We start from the raw sequence: 20,811 nt of genomic DNA on the forward strand, positions 1-20,811 counted from the left end.
TGGATACAATTTTTATAATTGAACAACGGAAACATCTGACAGATGTGGGTAGGGTAATTTGAAAGCTTGTGGCACAAAGAAATCAAGTTCATTTTCTGTCAAAATCAAATCTTTAAAAAAGATGCAAACCTAGCCCTCATTTTTAGGTTGAGAAAGATAATCTTAATTATAGGAAGGTGGTGGGAATTTCCTGGTGCCTCCTTCCAGATCTCTTGCAGTCTCTTTACTTTTTAGCTTGTTAATTTTCATGGAACTAGCAAGATGCTGATTCAGTAGGTCTATTATTCCCAAAGGTTTGGAAACCACTGAACACATCTAATGTACAGCTTGCCCAATTTTAGTGAACAGCCAGCTTCACAGGCGTTAATGAGGCCAATTATTGGCAAGTGAATTTGAAGTGAAGAACATGGTAGGTTTGCCACTATAGCAGTTATTTGTTATCGGGATTGATTGAAGCAAACTTCCTTTTGATCATTACATCTGATTGATCACTGCACATGGCATTATGAAAGAATGAGGTTCCCGAATCAGATAGATACTTGGAAGAAAAATCTCTACCTTGCAAGGGCAGAACATGTTCCCCTATCCATTTCAGTGTGAAAACCTAGCCATTAAGCTGGAATGGATCCTAATTAGCCTCCTCACAAATCTCTAAAACTTTTTGGTCTTTCCTGTTGAGCAGAATTTAAAAGAAGCTGAAATTCCTCCCTTTCCCACGTATAGTCAATATCAAAGAAAATAACTTGCAGGGTAATACTTACTGCTGAACATGAGTGCAGGCATAGAAATCCTGATTTGAAATGGCATTGGAAAGTATAATTTGATTCACCCAGCCAAATGATTACTGCAAGTACAGATCATCAGCACAGCCCACTCCAGCACATTTGATTGGTGATCAGAGGACAGCTAATTGCCAGACTGAGTCTGCCTCTTGAGCCTCTGCCTGGGAACAGAGGGAATAATTTCCATGAGTCCTACATAGACTGGACAGAGGTTTTCCCGTGTTGGAATTATGCCTTTGAGGGTGTTTGTCACTCTGCTTACACTGGCCAGCTGCCGTTTGCCTAGTATCTACCAGTAACTGCAGCCCTCCCCCGCCTTTCCTTTTATGAACCACCCACCCCTATGCTTTGTTCATACCTTGGGTGAAGCTGACTCCACTTCCCAGTTCCAGAGATGGGCTTATGGCCAAGGCTTGGTCAATGAGCTGTCTTACAACCATTAGTGCAGGGATGGACCATGTCCTGAGGTGGGCCAATTAAAGTCAAACCCTGGCTCTTTCTGGAACCATTGGGAAAGAGGTGTGCTGCTTTCTTCTGTGACTGGAAGGTGGTAGTTTATGAGTCTGGAATTTCCAGGGGCCACCATGTAGGGAATGTAGGACCAAGAGTAAGAGAGAGAGGCAATGTCTTAATGACATTGTTAAACCATGGATTTAGCTGTGCCTGAAGCTAGATGTACCTTTGGACTTTCCAGATCTGTGAGCTAATAAGTGGCCCCTCCTTCCTTGCTTTCATTTTACTGCTACTGTCACTGGCTCCAAAAAAGCACTAACGCCTAGGATAAAAGTACAAAAGAAGCAGGAGATTTTAGACTTGCTTTCCTCACATTTTTCCTCTTGGTTTTGGAAATCACAACTTCCTGAAGAAGTACTATTTATATCCTCTGACTTAGTCTATGCCATAGAAATATGGGATGTCTGACCTGTTTAGTGTCCTCGAATGCTGGGAATGGTATGACTTCTTCCAATAAGACGTGGCAGGCAAAATTGCTCAGGAGAAGTGTTCTGTTGGTTTCGAGGTGACTATTTTCAATTCAATCTCTAGGACACAATTTGTTCCATGGAAAAAGAATACTGAGATAAATTAAAGTTAAGATACCATGAGGTGCCTGGGTAAATCAGCCAGTTAAGCGTTGACTCTTGGTTTTGGCTCAGGTCATGATCTCAAGGTTTATGAGTTTGAACTCTACATCAAGCTCTGCTCTGGCAGTGGGGAGCCTGATTGGGATTCTCTGTCTCCCTCTCTCTCTGCCCCTCCCCCACTTGCACTGTCTCTGTATCTCTCAAAATAAATAAATCAACTTTAAAAAATTAAAAAAAGACACCTGTATAAGACGTTTTCATACCAGTGTTTTTTTTTTTAACACCATAACTCTGAGGAGGATCTGGTTTTCAATGGAATTGAGCAGTTTTAAACAAAACTTCTCCCTCAGAGTATGGAAAGAGCACATGGGCTTCGGAATCAGGTAAATGAAAGTACAAAGTCTTGTTTCTCTGCCTACTAGCTCCATGATCTCTATAGACACATTGGCACTTTCTGAGCTTCCCTTTTGTTTTCTGTGAGATTGAGAGAATATCTTGTTTATGGAATTATCACGAAAATTAAATATTATATATATGTCTAACCATAAAAATTACTTAATAAATGTTAATTTCCTTCTTTTTAAAAAAATCTATCCACTTTTAAACATCTCCAGCTTGTCCCACACTTTTAGATGATGAAATCATTGTACCTTAATGGCCCAAAAAATTACCACACCAGTGTTATGGGTCATTGTTTTTATTTCTGTGACTTTTTCATACTTTTATTTGACCAGGTTTTAACAGAACTGACTGAATCTCATTCAGATGTGAATCTATAGGCTTGTGATCATTTGCATGATGGCCTTAAATCACTACTTGGGAATTCAAAAGCAATGGATACTAACCGATTCAGTGACCTCAGAGGTGTTTTGCATTTCTCTGTGGACATCGAAATTTATATATATGAAGTAGGAATAAAAATATAAAAGCCTGTTTAAATTAATGAAACAATATATAAGGTTGGAACTTTCTGGAAGAAACACACTAAGCAAATCAAACTATTATTCATAGTTCATTGAATCATAGCAAGTTGGCTCAGGGCCATTCTGCAATTCTAGCTCAGAAAAGCTGAAATAGAGGGCAGAATGATTGGTGGGTACATGTTCTAGTCACCAGTCCATGTGTTAAAAGGCAGGCCCAGCCAACCCATTCTATGTCAGAGGTACTGCATTCCCAAGGCTCCGTTTCAGAGAACAATTGCTTAGGGCTGTCTCTAATGAAAATAAAGTCCTGGTCAGAGGGAACAAATTAAGTTCAGAATATAAATGCATTTTATTTGTAAAGCAGGAAAAGGAAGTGCTAAGTGAAAATAGGAAATTGGAATATTATGTATTGGGAGAGCAATTCCCTTCATCCTTATAGCTAATGGACTGAGCAAAAAGTGAACAATTTGTTTCATGTGATGATTCACTAAGGCTAAGCGACAAGGTTTCCATTTCTGAGTCCCATTCCAAATTCAGCTGCTTGTTTTGTAGTGCAGGAGCACAATTATCTGTCTATCTATTGCACTGCATAAACAGGATGGCTGAAATGTATGTGAGGAATAACCATAACTGCTTAAATCCTTCCTGTTAAAGGGAGGAGTGAGGGAAAGGCAATATGGAGTGTCTCCTACTTGCCTTAAAATAACCATCTGTTTCCTTTGTGATGTCCTCTTCTCTGAAGAATTTACTTTCAGAAAAATATTCTAATATGGGAAGGGGAACAGTAGCTGGATTCAATTACTTTGAACTCTATTTTTGCATCCTTTTCATCTTGGTTTTAAATGAAACAACTTCGAATATAGTGCTCTTTCTAACCACCAGCATGGACGGAGCAATTATCCCTGTGATTGCTTTTGTATGAGGACCTAGATTAGGCGTGACCATATCTGACATATGGGGAGAGGGGACATTTGACATATGAACTGAGATGGATCCTCATTTCAGTAAACATTATAATAAAATATTGATCAACTATTAGCTTCGTTTTCCACCGCTGCACATTTACTTTGTTGACTTTTATGTTTTGTATTATTTCCATAATTTGGGTTAGCTTGGCAAACGATGGGGAGCTTTATTACATATGACTCATGCCACCCAAGAACAGAGATGTAGTGGGCCTCCAAAAAAGCCTAGCGTTGGTAACTGGAAAGACTTCAGAATTTTCTGTCTTCACCTTTGCCTTCCCTGCACATCTGTTTCATTCTACTTTCTGGAACTCTTTTTTGTCTTCAAAATCTGCAGATGGGATTTTTCTACTTACCCATCTGCATGGTGGAATATGGTGACTTTAGAACTCCTGAGTTTTACATGTTATAGTTTTAGCTAAAGACAGACTCACTGCCTCTGAATTCAAATGTCAAATTCTTGGGAAAGAGAGTCTGACTTGATCTGCTGTGGGTCAGCTTCCATTCCTGGTACAATTGACTGTGAGCAGAGTGGAAGGGTAAGGCAGTTTAAATATGATTGCAGAGACCCTTTCCTGTGGGCAGGGAGGCAGTCCTGGGAGAAGATGGGATAGGCAGAAACCCAAATGAGTTTTTACAGTCCAGACTACAACTATTGCCTTATTAAAAAAATTGTGCCTGATGGAGCTTGTCCTTAGATCCTAAATGATCAGACTTGGGCTGGACCTATACCCCCATATCTCATTTTTATCACTCCCTTTTGGGTATGCTAACTTATCGTCAGATGTTCCAGTTTTTGGAGCGGGTGGGAGTGAGCTTATATTAGTGGTCAACACACCATCTTTGACCAGTCCATTCTCCACTCTCTACTCTCTACTCACTTTTGTATTTGACATCATTAATCTAACATGCGGGCTGGAAAGGCCCCTTGGTGGGCTCTTACAGTGGTCAGCAGAGAGGAGAGACAATGGAAACAGAGAAGGAGTATCAAGAAAAGTAGGAGGATCAGGAATGTGTGGTCCTAGAAGCCAAAAGAGAGGAGCTTTAAGGGTTATGAGGCTATTGATTCCGAAGAACTGAGCCTTCAGCCTCTGTAGGTGTGAATGGAACATGTGGGATTGGATGTAATCATGAACATAGCCAGTCAAGGCCCATGCATATGGACTGTATATTCCTACTCATGTTCCTGCCTTACTCTAGGAGTGATGTTTTCCTTCCTTTGGAAAATGAGGTTAATTTTTTAATGTTATTTACACACAATGGAATATTATTCAGCGTTGAAAAAGAAGGAAGTCCTACCATATGTAACAACAAGGATGAACCTGGAGAATATTATCTTAAGTGAAATAAGCCAACCACAGCAGGACAAATTCTGTATGATTCCAATTCTGTTTATTTTTGGGAGAGAGAGACAGACAGAGTGTGAGCGGAGCAGGGGCAGAGAGAGAGACACACACAGAATCTAAAGTAGGCTCCAGGCTCTCACCTATCAGCAAATAGCCTGATGCAGGGCTCAAACCTTCATGGACCACGAGATCATGACCTGAGCCCAGGTCGGATGCTTAATTGACTGAGCTACCCAGGTGCCCCATACATGATTCTAATTCTGTATGAAACCATAAGGTTTCAGCTATGCAAGACGAAGTTTAAGTGCTCTGCTGTATAACATTGTGCCTATACTTTTTAAACAAATTTTTTGAAGTTTATTTAATTATTTTGAGATAGAGAGAGAGCAGGGAGGGGAGAGGGAGAGGGAGAAGGAGAAGGAGAGAGAATCTGAAGTAGGCTCTACACTGCCAGCGCAGAGCCCAAAGTGGGGCTCACACTCATAAACCGTAAGACAATGACCTGAGCTGAAATTAAGAGTCTAAGGCTTAATCAACTGAGCCACCCACATGCCCCATCATTGTGCCTATACTTAACAACACTGTATTATGCACTTAAAAGTTTTGATGAGAGGGTAGATCTTATGTTAAGTGTTCTTACCAGAACGTCCCCCACCCTGAAAAAAACCCCAATCTCCAGATCAAAACCAAAATAAAAATAAGGGGCATGAGGAAACTTTTGGAAGTCATGGATATGTTTGTTACCTCTATTGGGTGATGGTTTCACCATATGTCCAAACTCATCAAATTATATACATTAAATACATACAGCTTTTTGTATATTAATTGTATTTCAATAAAGCTGTTAAAAATGTAAATAAATAAATTGGAAACAAGAGGATTGGGTTATATACTTCTAAGACTACTTCCATTTTCAAAATTTATTTAACATATTTATAATAGCACCTATAAGCCAGATTTTGTCCAGACTCCACAAAAACTATCTACTCCTCTGTCATATGGCCGTTCAAGATTTTCAGGTGTTTTCAGAGCTGATTAATCTGCCACAAAGTGTATTAACTTTCTTGAATATTTCCCAGGGTTTGCCTACCATCTCACACCAGTCACTTCCCTTCTATACCTCAGTCACTAATTACAATTCTTTCTAACCACTTTTAGGGAAGAGGCCAGTTTGAGCCATAAGGCACACATACTTTCTTTCATTTCAGACTCTTTTTAATTTTTGTTTTCTTTTATACCTACATCCAGCTGTGTCACATTAATAGTGTGTTACTTTTATATTGCTGCTATAACACCATAGCAACCTTAGTGGCTAGAACAACACAGTTTTCTAGGTTGGAAGTCTAGCATGGGTCTCATGGACTAAAATCGAGGTGCTGATGGGGTTGCCTTCCTTTCTGGAGACTGTAGGAGAGAATTTTTGTTTTCCTTTTCCAGAATCTTGACTTTTTAATGCACTTTTAGCCCATGACCCTTTCTTCTGTCTTCAAAGCTAGCAATGGTGGGTGGAGACCTTATACTGCATCACTCTGACAATGCTTCTGGGATAACATCTGTTTCTCTGACTTTTCTGCTTTCCTTCCTCACTTTTAAGGACTCTTGTGAATACATTGGGTCTACCTGGCTAACTCAGGAAAATCTCTCTATTTTGAGGCCAGCTGATTAGCAACCTTAATTCTATCTGCAACCTTAGTTCTTTCTTGCTATGTCACCTAAAATATCCACAGATTCTAGAGATCAGGATATGGACATTTTGGAGGGGGGAGTAGTTTACTTACCTTGGGAAAGCTAATCAATTTCTTTATACTTAAAATGGGGATATTATTTTTCTCATATACTTGGTGCAAAGATGAAATAACGTATTAAGAATTCATAGTACAGTGTCTCACACATGACAGATATATGGGGAAGAGTATCATTATTATTAATATATTATCTGGCACACCTAGACAAGAAGAATGGCTAAGAGAGAATTCTGTTAGAAGGGTTATTTTTCCTATTTAACCCCTCTTGTAGTAGAAAAAAAAATTCAATATAACCTTTCTCCTGTAAAAAAATAACAACAATGTTTTTTTCATTATAGGGTGTTGGGGAAATTTAAAAAAAGGAAATAAAATGACATGCACACCTACCTCCCAGACACAGCTGCTCTTGACATTCATGCTGTCTTACAGTCTTAGAGGTTTTGTAGCTAGAACCAACAGAAGCTCAACTGAGCTTAAGCAAAAATGGACATTTAGTGAAAGGACATCTGTAAAATCCAAGTACATCAAGAAAGAAGGGTTCTGGTCACTGAAAAGACAACAATAATTTTGACTCTTTTCATTTCTCTAAGACAGAGTGTTTTCTTATCTTTGCTCCTTTCTGGTGTTTTTCTGCTCTTACCCACTAAGTTTTTCAGCTTTGGACATGCATACGGCTACTGTAGTTCATGGCCTTAGTATTAGTTTCAGTAAAGGCTGAGTTGCTGCATCAAAGAGCCCCCAAAGTACGGCGGCTTAAAAGAAGTTTATTTCTGTCTCTCTCCAGGGCGATGGGACAGGTCTGCTCCATGCAGTCATTCTGGATTCTAGGTTTCTTCCATCTTTTTGCTCTGCCATTCCCAAGGGGATTGGCACAGTCTGCCTGGTTGAACTTGGTTCATGGGCATATCCAAGCTTCCAATTCATGGGAGGGAGTCAGGGGAGCACTAGTTCAAGAGAAAGGGCTTATCTTTCAAGTGGCAGATTATCTAGAAGTTGCATACCTGACTTCCACTCTTAGTCCTTTGATATGAGCTAAACTACTTAACCACAATTTGCCACTAGAGGCTGGGAAATGTCAAATCTAGATGTGGTACCAGGTGCCCAGCTATAACCCTATTGTTGTGGACAAAGGGGACTGGTGGATAACCAGCAGCCTCTGTTATGACTTCTTAATTCAATAACTCAAACTGCTGCTCCTCTTTAATTCCAAACTCTCTTTAATGAGGCTCTGATCGGTCTCGGTTGAGTAAGGTATCTATCCTATTTAGTCAGCCCTCATCTGAGGAGACAAGATCATGGGAACCATGGCAATATCTTAGAGGTTCTGGGAGAAGACTAAGAAGGGGAAAGGCATACAAAGTGCCCATTTGTTTTTGTTGTTTGTTTTTGTTTTTTTTAATAGTTTATTGTCAAATTGGTTTCCATATAACACCCAGTGCTCATCCCCACAAGTGCCCCCATCAGCCCTCAGTTTGTTCTCAGCATTCAAGAGTCTCTCATGGTTTGCCTCCCGTCCTCTCCCCAACTATTTTTCCCCTTCTTCTCCCCCATGGTCCTTCATTAAGTTTCTCCTAATCCACGTATACGTGCAAACATATGGTATCTGTCCTTCTCTGCCTGACTTATTACGCTCAGAATAACACCCTCAAGTTCCATCCATGTTGCTACACATGGCCAGATTTCATTCTTTCTCATTGCCATGTAGTATTCCATGGTATAGATAAACCACATCTTCTTGATCCATTTGTCAGTTGATGGACACTTAGACTCTTTCCATATTTTGGCTATTGTTGAGAGTGCTGCTATGAACATTGGGGTATATGTGCTCCTATTATTCAGCACTCCTGCATCCCTTGGGTAAATTCCTAGTAGTGCTGTTGCTGGGTTATAGGGGAGTTCTATTGTTAATTTTTTGAGGAACCTCCACACTGTTTTCCTGAGGGGCTGCACCAGTTTACATGCCCACCAACAGTGTAGGAGGGTGATAAAGTGCCCATTTGTATGTGAATATATATACCCCCAATGTAGACATATAAATACATACACAAATATTTGGGGATCTCTATTCCAAATCTATATATCCTTGTCTCCTTTCATCCATCCATCCATCCATCCATCCATCCATCCATCCATCAATGTACATGTTACCCATTTCTTTAAGATTTAATCAAACTTGGCTTGAATTCATTGGGTCAGAGAACATAGTTTTTCTTTTCTCCTGGGCGTATGCCTAGACCACATTTTTAGCCTTCTTTATAGTTAGGTATAGCCATGTTATTGAATGATGGATAGTAGAATGTGGTCCATAGAAATAATTTGCATGATTCTCTACTCTCTCTCTCCTACCAAGAACTTGCTGAATGTCCAGGGTGATCTTGGAATCCATGTGTTACTTTATCTGTCAGCCTGAGAATTTAAATAACTATGTGGAGCAGAGCTCCTACCCTCTTATCCACCACCAACTGAACTGCGATGTGAGAGAAAAATAAAATTCTGTGTTTTAAACCATTGAGATCTTGGAATAACAGGTAAGATTACCTTAATACACCCACTGATTTCTGTGTCGTGGGATGTTCAATTATATTTTTATGGCACTTTCTCCGATTTCCTGTTTTATTAAAGCCTTGAAACTCACTTATCTCTCAACTTATAAAATGTTTCTCTTCTTGACCACATTAATCAGGTGGAACAAAAAACAGCTTCTTGTTCTTTATCCAGGCTATTTGTGTGCATGGCATGCTTTGCTGAAGGTTTGTGCAACCCAAAGAATTGGATATTTAAAAAACTTTTGTTGTAAAGTTTATTTATTTATTTTGGAGAGAAAGAAAAGAGAGTGCAAATGGGAGAGGGACAGAGAGAGAATCCCAAGCAGGCTCCAGGCTGTCAGCACAGAGCCCAATGCAGGACTCAAACTCATGAACTGTGAGATCATGACCTGAGCCAAAATCAAAAGCTGGACGCTTAACTGACTGAGCCACCCAGACCCCCTAAAAATCCTTGTTCTTATAAGTCCTTACCCTGTATACTGCTATGTTAGTTGATTTCTTATTTCTTTTCCTTTCTCCCTTTTTCTTCTTTCCCCCAACCCCGTATTAAACTTTTTTTGCAGGGCAGTTTAGCTAGCCTATCCAGGCTATCCTTAGAGAGTTTCCTTCTCTCTCTCTCTCTCTCTCTCTCTCTCTCTCTCTCTCTCTCTCTCTCACACACACACACACACACACACACACACAAAGGCACCTAGGCAACNCACACACACACACACACACACACAAAGGCACCTAGGCAACCCTTGAGCTATGAGTGGTGCTTTATAATATTGACCATTACACAAAAAGCATAAAAAATCCAGGTGGTTAGCTCCTTAAGAAAAAAAAATCAGAAGAGATGACAACATTTCCAGAGACACAGGTGCACATTCCCAGATATAATTAGATGGAGCTGAGGATTGGTTGTCTTTACAGGAAGGTAAGTGCTCTTCAGTAAGCCACACACCCACTACCAATATTCCATGTTATCTCTGAGACACAGGCCATTTCACTCACCGATGTCACTCTCCTCCCTCCTTGGGGTATATGAGCTCGCTTCTTCTTTCCTATGTTGAAATCATTTCTATCCTAATAAGAACTCAGGACCCAACTCTCAAAATAACAAATATTCTCCCCTACATACATATACATTGATCATTTTGCTACTTTTCTGGTCTCACTGAAGACCCAACAACATATGAATGTACCATAAATTAACCATTTCTCTATAGTTGTTCATTTGAATTATGTCTAAACTTTTGTGGGTGCGTATTCACTCTCAATTTCTGTAGGCTAAATTCTTAGATGGAGCATCACTTGGTGAATAGGTATGAAGAATTTACAGTACCTGACACATATCACTAAACTGTTCTGAAAGAGATGATATCAGCAATGGGTACCAGAATGTTGCTTGCAGTAGTTAATAGGACTATAACTCGGTCTCGAATCACAGCTCCTACAGTAACCTGCAAGGGTTCTTTAACTTTGAACTTTCCTTCTGACTGAATTCATGCTATGAGGTGAAAAGTATATAAAGTTTTGTATTTGGTTAACCTAAGTATAACCAAATAAAATGTAAACGATGATAATGAGACCAGAATTTCAACCATCCTCATTAAAGAATGTGAATAAGCCTTAGCTGAATGTGGCTGAGCAAATAGCTTTGTTTCCAGTTTTCTCTCTTATATTATACAAGTTTTTTTTTTGGATCCTTTTCTGTGTATCTCATGGTGTTCTTGTTCCACTTAGAAGGCTACTTCCTTTGAACAGGACATTTCTTACTATTTGCAGCAAATTTTTAGTTTCCTTCTGCTTCTTAAAATATAGAGTCCATCACAGTGTTCAAAAGGGATGACTTTCCTCTTTTACCATGCTGAAGCCTTTCATCTGTTCCTTACTACCCTCGCGAAGTTTGCCCTGTTTTTAGGGCCCTCTGCAGAGCCTCTCTCTGTTCTGTGGACTGCCTGGTTCATCTAACATTCTGGACTTGGGTGGAAATACTGGGTCAAATTGTGCAGTAGCATAATCACTGTTATATTTCCTATGTCACACTGTTGTATACCCTTCTGGACTAGAGCAGGTCAGTTTAATTATTTACCTTCTTCATAAGCACATTCGTGCAGCCTACACTGGTGAATGATGAATGTAAAGTTACAACATAATTCATCATACCAAAACTCATATTCTAATATAAAGGGAATCAAAGGGAAACTTCAGTGCAGAGATTTTCATTTATTTAGGAATTCAGGAGCAGCCTGCCTTAAAGGCAAGTGTGTGGCCTTGATGCTCCTATAACATTGTTCCCATTCGGATAATGGTAAGACTTTACACAAATAACAAGGGAGATCAAAGTCACCGCCCAGTTCAACCAGGTAACATTTTCTCCATGTTTATAATGGATTTGCTTTAGGAATGAATTGTTTCGTCTCCGTGGTTTGCTTATCTAAATTCTGGTCTTGTTTAAAGTAAGATCAGAAGCCCGATAATCTAATATAATCATGGCAGTAGTTAAATTGGTTAATTGAAGAAGTTGTTTAAAGCAAGAAATTATTTTAAAAAGATACCTTATAGATTTTACTTGCCTTAAGAACATGTAAATATATATTCATTCCTCAGTATTATAATGTAGAACCATAGTCTTCATTTTCTAAAAAGTATTTATTTATTTATTTATTTATTTATTTATTTAGAAGTATGCAAGCATGGGGTGGTGGTGCAGAGAGAAAGGGAGAGAGAGAATCCCAAGCAGGCTCCACGCTATCAGTATAGAACCTTATGAGGGGCTCGATCCCACTACCATGAGATTATGACCTAAGATGAGACCAAGACTTGGATGCTTTACCGATTGATGCTTTACTAGGCACTCTTCCACTGTCTTCATTTTGGCTATATGTCCCCTGATTGGAGTCTGCACCATCTTCCTTGCATCAACCACACCCATAATTTGTCTGGGAATTCTGGTTTGGCTTCTTTATGTGAGCAATAAGCTAAGGCATGGGCACATCAACTTGGGTGCTGACACTTTCATTTTTATGATTCTTTAAAAATACTCTCTGATTGTCTCACTCACATCTAATCTGACAGCATATTTTTTAGTGACTCACTTTTATAGAGTCTCTTCAAAGCATTCAGCATGGTTTTCAAAGAAGCCATGACTCTGTTTTTGCATTCAAATATCGTGGACTTACATGATATTTCATTAAATTATGCAATTATGCAATTACAAAAACAAAGTTAAGTGACACACACAGGGCTAGGAACAAACCTAGCTGCCTCTTGGCAAGCCTCCAGCTCAGCTGAGCAGCATCGAGGGAGCTGGCTGGGGAGTGGCCTCTGCTAGGGGCTGTCCCACTGCTCTGGGCTCTGGCAGAAGAGCTTACTGGGAGCCAGCGAGTATCAGGCTACCTGGCAAGCTGGTTAAGTGGAGGTAGGTTAACAAAGTTCTACTGTACTTCCAGGATCCCTGCTAAGTGTTTTATAGGGACATTTGAGTGCTACTTCCTGTGAACTCAGTTAAGGTATGAAATAAATATTTTGCAGAAACCCAAAACTTTTCATTTGAGTTTCTGGAAGATTTTATCTTTTATTTCACTGGCACTCTCTTTAACACTCCTCTTGATGGAATTCGTGGCAATTTGATAGCGGAGCCCAGATGAATCTTTCAATACACTGACTTCTTATTCCTTTTCCTCCAGATATCCTGTCCTCCAGCCTGCTGCAGCTCTTCATTGTCACTCATATCCCGACTTTGTTGTTGCCAATAACTGCAACCTCTCCACAGGTTCTGTTTTGAACAACTACTTCCTGCTAAGACCACCCCAACTTTGCAGCTCCCTTCAATAACCTTAACTCTGAAACTCCTGGCTCCCTCTTTTCACTTTCCCTCACCTGCCTTTTGTCCACATTTCCCTTCTTCTCCAGCTTAAATTCCAGGGTCAGTCATTTCATTTCCTTGCATACACCCTTAGCTTCCCTGACGCACATTATTGCTTTCTGACTTTGTTGGGGACAATCCCAAATTGGGTAGATTTTACTATCTTCCTACCTGATACCTATTACCATGCAACAGTCTGTGATTGTAGACAGACACACAAGTGTGTGGTTGGTCTCACTTTAAATCTGTGATCACTCACCCCAAGTGGGGATCAGGCAGCCTGACCTTAAGTGGTTCATGTACTTTCCCATTCTCTCAGGTTATGTGATACTTTCTCCTCTGTCTTTAAACTCCCATGTTGTTTATTTCATCCCCTCTCTTAGCTGACCTTGCTTCCTAAACCATTGAGAAAATATAAGCAATCTAGAAGCTTTCTATAAGCTTCCATCCAAAACTATTTGCCTTCTAGCCCTAGTTCCATATATGCCATCTTCTCTCCTGCTTATCAATTGTCCCTCTCTTTCCTTCTTTAAATTTTCATCTTCTGCTGGATCATTCTCATCAGCATATGAAAAAACAATGCCTTTATCCCTACCATTAAATGACAACAACTCAATAAAATCTTTGTAAAATCTCATTTCTCCTTCTTGCTATTTCCTTATTTCTCTGCTCCCCTATGTAGCAAAACTTGTTAAAGAGCAATCTATATATATTGACATTTTCCTCTTCTCCCACTCTTTTTTTTAATGTTTATTTATTTTTGAGGGGGAAGAGAGAGAGAGAGAGAGAGCACAACTGTGAGTGGGGAAGGGGAGGGAGACAGGATCTGAAGCAGGCTCCATGCTGACAGTAGAGACCCCAAAGTGGGGCTTGAACTCATGAACCCTGAGATCATGACCTGAACCATAAGATCATGACCTGAGCCCAAGTTGGGTGCTTAACCAACAGAGTCACCAGGCACTCTTCTTCTCCCACTCTTTAGAATTCATTCCCACTAAGCTTTTACCCCTAGCATTCTACCAAAACTTAGTAAAGTCATCAGACCTTCACACTCCAGGATCTAATGGTAATGTCTCCGTCTTTATCTCACCTCACCTGTCAATACAATTGGTCCAATGGCTCTTACTCTGCACACAATTTTATTCATTAGGCTTCCAGGCACTGTCTTCTTTTAGATCTGCTCCTATACCTCTCTCCTTTGCTTGTTCTTCCTCCTTTCCTCAACCTCTTTACATTGAAGTGTCCCAAGGCTTGGATTTCACCTATTCTTTACTTATACTCATTTGGAGATCTTAACTAATCTCATGGCTTTAAATAACATCTAAGTGCCTTGGACTCATAAATTTATATTTTAGCCTCAACTTCTTGCCTGATATGTGCAATTTCTATTCAGTCTCCGCTTTAAAGTCTAATTGGAAACTCAAATTTAATATGTCCAAGACTAAGATATTGATTTTCTTCCCCAAACTTGCTTCTCTTGCAGGCTTCCTTGTTTTAGTAAACACAGCTCTAACTATTAGGTTGTTCAGTATATCAGTTAGCTATTGCTTCATAACAAATAATCCTACTCTCAAAGGCTTAAAACAGTAATCATTTATTATTACTCATGTATCTAAAGATTGATTTGGAATTGGCTAATCTAGGTTGGCCTTGCCTAGGCACTTCTGCTTCAAGTTTCAGAGGCTAAGGCAGCTCTGGCTATACTTCCTGGTGTAGGTCTGCTTCCTGGTGTAGGGTAACCTGATCACCTCTACTCCACTTGTTTCTTATTTTTCTGGAACAAGCAAGCAGTGTAGGGCATGTTCTTTTCAAGCTGAAGCTAAAAGTATAAGAGAGCAAGAAACAATGTGTAAGGCTTCCTAAGGCCTAGGTTCAGAACTAGCAGGCAGTCACTTACATGCATGTCATTGGCCAAAGGTAAGCTTGTGGTTGAGCCCAAGGTCAAAGGGTGGGAAAACAGATGATGTCCATATTAAGGTAATAAGAAGCAGTGCTGACACTGGGAGACATGAGGAATTAGAATCAGTAATTCAGCTGATTGTACTCAACCAAAATCCTCAGTGTCATACTTGATTCTTCTTTCTCATACTAGCTCCCAATATTTAATCAATAAACCCTGTTGACTCTATCTTTAAAATACATCCCAAATCTTATCACTTCTCACCACCTTCCCTGTTACCATTCAAGTCCCAGCTACCACCATCTCTTATTTGGATAAATATAATTATCTTTTAGTTTTATTTGGTTTCCATTCTACTCTCTCTTTCTCTTGACGGTCTTCCTTAACACTACAACCAGAGTAATCTTGTTGAGCTAGAACTCAGATCATATCATTCTTTTCTAAACCCTCCCAAAGCTTCCCAACTTAAAGAAAAAGCCAAAATCTTACAATGGCCTAGAAGAAGGCCTGCAATTTTAATCTCATTCCTTTCCTTCCATGGGGTCATCCTTACTTTCTTACGTCACATTGCTTCAGAAATAACACACTCCTTGATGTTGCTTGAAAATGATAACCATACTTCTGCCTCAAGGCTTTTGCACTTTCTATTTGCACTTGCTATTTCATCTGCCTGAAATGCTTTTGCTCCGCGGATATCCAGTATTTTCACAAAAACTGCCTTCTTAGTGAAGCGTTATTATTCAATTCTCTCTCCCCATTCCTCCCCAGATCCTGCCACCGTCAGCACTTCTCATCATCCTTTCCTATATTATTTCTCCATAGTAGTGATCATCATCAAACATGCATATACTTTATTCATTTTGGTCTTCCTTTATTGGAACAAAAGCTCCATTCTTACACCTCTCTAGTTGAGATTTCCCCTCCCTCTTGTTCACTGCTGTATTTCCAGTGTCTACAAAATGTTTGGCACATAGCAGATCTTCAGTAAATATTTTCTGAATGAAAAAATAATTGAATTGGAATTTACTGTTTCACCAGTATTTAATTCATAATGGGCAGAAACAACATTCCTTTGCTTAATCGTGAATAATTACCAGTAAATATCTTAGGAATATTTAACTTTCAAAATATTGCTGATCACTTATAATCTCCTGCATCAGCTGTAGACTTAGGAATTATTTTGTCAGAAAATTTTTATAATTCACATGTTGATTTAATCAGTTATTATTAAAGTACTAGTAGAGAATATATTTATTAAAATTACTTCTTTTCAACTGAGTTTTATTTTCATCTTTCCTTCTTCTTTAATCCATAGTATTTACTCTGGACAGCACAAAATCTATATTATTTGTTCCCTTTCTTTTGCAAAATGACTTGTTTTGCGATTTCAGCAAAAATGACCTCAGTTGGGGAAATAAATAAGTTTAATTCTCCTTTAGGTTTTGAGATGATTAAAATTGAGAATAGGTAGGATGTTTCTTTCATATGTTATTTCTTTAGCTTTATAATTTTATGTTCAAGCTAGTTTATTTTTCTAAGCCTTCCCTTTTTTCCCTCCTCTGAGGGCAAAGTAAATCACTTTACCTTGCAGAAAAGTGCCAGCAGCATCCTGCAAAATCTTTGAGGAAGCTTATCCATTGTTATTAATTTTGGAAGATTCATGATCTCTGTAAAAGATATAAAAAGTTGGTGCTTGGAAGCACTGATGATTATTATTTTTTACTTTTCTTCCCTTTCATATGCAAGGGGTGGGTGGGCATATTTCCTTGGTTTTAATGATAGTGATACATGATCAGAGATAGTCATTCTTCCCAAGCTCTAATGGGAGGGAGTGACTGCTCATCCAAAAAATAAAGCCTGGTCTGCAGTAAGAATTATGTGTGTCTGGATGAAAGGAATTGGTTTGGATCTCCTAGCATATATCAATAAGTTTAGTTTCCTTTGTATATCTTACAAAGTTCCTTTCATTTCTTTACTTTATGAAAGGTGATTGAAGTAGAGGTTTAAAGGAACTAAATATATTGCTGCAATTTCCTGCAACTATTATGTTTCCTTCCATATGTCAGGCTGAAGACAATTATCAATAAAATGTATAGAATTATTATTTTGCACTGACACTCACCACTTATCACACACATTTATAAAGGCACAGGGAATATGTTGGGTTAGGGTTTCCAAGTCTTTGAAAATAACTCTTTAGATCTTTGATTGTTTTAATTCATATTTAAAAGTTGTTTAACTCATATTTCTTAACCTTCAATTTTGTATAAGAAAAAAAATCACTATCCTGCTTTTTCATGTTGACATTCCAGAGGAGGGTTTTTTTTTTTTTTCTGGTATAAATGCATGTTTTCCACTCTGAAATGATCAAATGATAGTTTTCTTTACATGAAAAAATTGAGCTTAAATGGTATCATTTTTTAATGGCTGGCACCTATTAAGAGAAATACTTTACTTTCATTATTTGATCTCTTTCCTAAAGCCAAAAGCAATAGACCAGTGGGTATGTGGGAAAGAATGGTCACTTTAGCATTCTCCTGCAAAAACCTTTTCCATTTGTCCTTGGTGTCTGGTGATATTTTCTTGGGGACCCAGTGAGCCTTTACCCCATGTCTCTTCCAGAAAGGAAACAAGAGTCTCTACCTTAAAGAACAAAACAGGGGGAAAAAATGAATGGACATATCGCCCTGGACATACTCTGTAGATATTTCCAAAGTTAATTTCTCCCAGAGGAAGGGCAGTAAACAGGCTTTCACTTTGGAAGGTCAATGTCTTATTTTTAGCCATTTAAAATGGGAATGTTAATAAGAACACAATTAGAGTAAACAGTCTACAGCCCATGTGAGAATCATCAAAGTTATGAACAAGAGGAGGCATTTAAGGGATAAACATAATTGCTGAAACTGTGTTGAAATGAAAAAAAAAAAAAGAGGTTAGACTGGGAATATGCTGAGGATTTTAAGCAGATCTTTGCTCCTTTTTTATTACCGCTCCACCCCATCCCCCCACTCCCCACCCCCAATACTCCTTCCCAGAGTGTCAGGCCAGCTCTGGTCTTCTTCTTGGGTCTAGAGTGGAGGGAGTTGGCACTTCAGAGACAAGGTGGTGCCTGTGTACTTCCCCTTCCCATGTCCCACCTTGTGACAGTCTACTGGCCCAGCCACTGGCCCTGGGATTCCGCCTTGCTGGAGCCTCACCCGCATGCACTGGTGGGGATAGGGAGATGATGGGGGTGGGGAAGGGGGATGGCATTTCTCTTGTGTGAAGCCACAGGGCCTTTAATGGAAGAGGTGCTGTTAAGGCTTTCTCTATTTCTGTGGAAAACTAAAAAAAAAAAAAAAAAAAAAAAGAGAGAGAGACTGGTTGGACATCAAGACACTATAACTTAAAAGCACTAGAAGAAGCACTACTGCAGAAAAAGATTTTAAGTTTCTGGTTTTGGAGATTGTCCAGGAAAACATTCAGTCATCAACAGCTATTCACTGAAGCTTCTTTTGTTTTAATGTTCAGTTTTCACATTTGTTATCATACGGCTACACCAGGACATGGAGGGCACAAGGAACTTTTTGTTCCACATGATTTGGATTCTTGCCTGAAGGCAGGAGGCCCCACCCAGCCTGTACAGTCAGGGAAGCAGCCAGCTGGTAGAGACCATGACCTCTGAAGTCAAATAGCCAGGTTTTGAATCCTGCTTCTCTTGCTCATGAGCTAAGCTTGGAAGTTATCTAACCTCTCTGTGCCTCAGTTTCTTCATATGTAATAGGGAGGCAATAATAGTGTCTCCCTCATAGAGTTGCAGTGAAGTGCTGAGAAAAGTGTCTGACACATTGTAGTTCATGAGCTGGGAGTGGAGGAAACTGAGAATAAGAATGATTCTACTTTGCATTTAATGTGAGATGTGACTGAACTCTACAAAATTAAAGTGACTCATTAAAAGTGGGGCAGCAGCAATATATTTTATTCTACCCTAACATTTAGGTATAAGAAGTTTCTTTCACTTCTCTAAACCAAATTTAATCTGATCCAAGCCTTTGTCTCATTGTGTTGGCTGGAAATTCAACTTCAGTAGTTTTTGGATCTCTCTGTTGCCAAATTGGGCAACGGTGCTGGTGAGGATGGGGTGGGTGGTGGGTGGATCCTACAGTGGGAATATTTAGGGAGGATTCTCCTGTCTTTGGTTAGGATGGATGTCTCCTCAAACTCACATTTATCTTGGGTAGGGACAGGCTCTGCCTCTGTTTTTAAGCTTTATTGAGTTACAAATAAAATCATAAATAAAATTGTGCACATTTAAAGCATACAATATGATAATTTGATATACGTACACATTGTGAAGGTTACCACAACCAAGTAAAGAAACACATCCATCACCACACTGTTCCTTTTTTTTTTTTTTTTTTTTTTTGGTGTTAAGAAACCTTAAGATCTACCATCTTAGCAAATTTCAAGTTTATAATACAGTATTACCGACTACAGTCACCATGGTGCACGGTGCATTTCGTAGCTCATTCATCTTACAACTAAAAGTTTGTACCCTTTGACCAATATTTTTTCATTTCCCCCCATGCACAGCCTCTGGCAACTACTATTTTACTCTCCGTTTCTGAGTTTGCCTTTTTTTTCTCCTTAAGGGTCCACATATAAGTGACACCGTACAGATTTTTGTCTTTCTCTTCTCCTTTTGCTACAAGCTGGAGGCAGGTCGTTGTGAGGTTGGGTGTCTACACACCTACTGGCCACTCTGCCAGCAAACACCAGGCAGTCATTTCTCTCCGGGCTCCTGCCATCTTCTCTGTTTGTGGGACCTCTTTGTTGTTAGACCCACGGATCTCAATCCCTTTCCTTGTCTTGGGAGTTCTCCCTCCAAGCATTCACCTTATTTCCTTCTTTTCTTTCTTCCTCTGCAGGCTTAGCATAGCTCTCTAAATGAGTTTAGGATTTTAGGGAAAAAAATCCAGAAAGATGCAAAATCCTAAAGCAACTTTTGCTTGGATCTTGCAACATGAACTCCCTTAAGAAGAAAACCTAGGGGCCCCTGGGTAGCTCAGTCAGTTAAGCGTCTGACTTCAGCTCAGGTCATGATCTCATGGTTCAGGTCATGATCTCACAGTTTGTGGGTTCGAGCCCCATATCAGGCTCTGTGCTGACAGTCCAGACCCTGGAGCCTGCTTTGGATTCTGCGTCTCCCTCTCTCTGTCCCTGCCCTGCTTTCTCTCTCTGTCTCTCTCTCAGATAAATAAACACACAAAAAAGTTTAAATAAAAAAAGAAGAAGAAAACATAAAGACTTGGTGGGCATCTTAGAACAGGGAGGGAAAATTATAGGAAAAAGAAAACACTCATATTAATCTGACTCATATTTTGGTTTCAACATTGGTTTCAGAATGTGGAACATGGGAGTTAAATTTCTCCAGAGTCCCTCATACACTCTTTTCATATTTGCAAGGGGCCTCTTCTCTGATACTCGTTGAAATCAACAGGTCATGTTAAATGGCAGTTGACGCTGTTTTAGTAATATCTGGCCTACATTATGGCCCATGAATTTTCTTTCACTGGCAAATGCAGCATGATCCTTCCCACAATGGAGATCTCAAATGGTGGAAATGAAATGCATAACTAGCACAGATCTGAGGGTCCCAAATACACCCAAATATACCCAAATAAAAGTAA

The sequence above is a fragment of the Hyaena hyaena genome, unplaced genomic scaffold (genome assembly GCF_003009895.1).
Source record: "Hyaena hyaena isolate Hyena2069 unplaced genomic scaffold, ASM300989v1 scaffold_990, whole genome shotgun sequence".
Classification (NCBI taxonomy): Eukaryota; Metazoa; Chordata; class Mammalia; order Carnivora; family Hyaenidae; genus Hyaena; species Hyaena hyaena.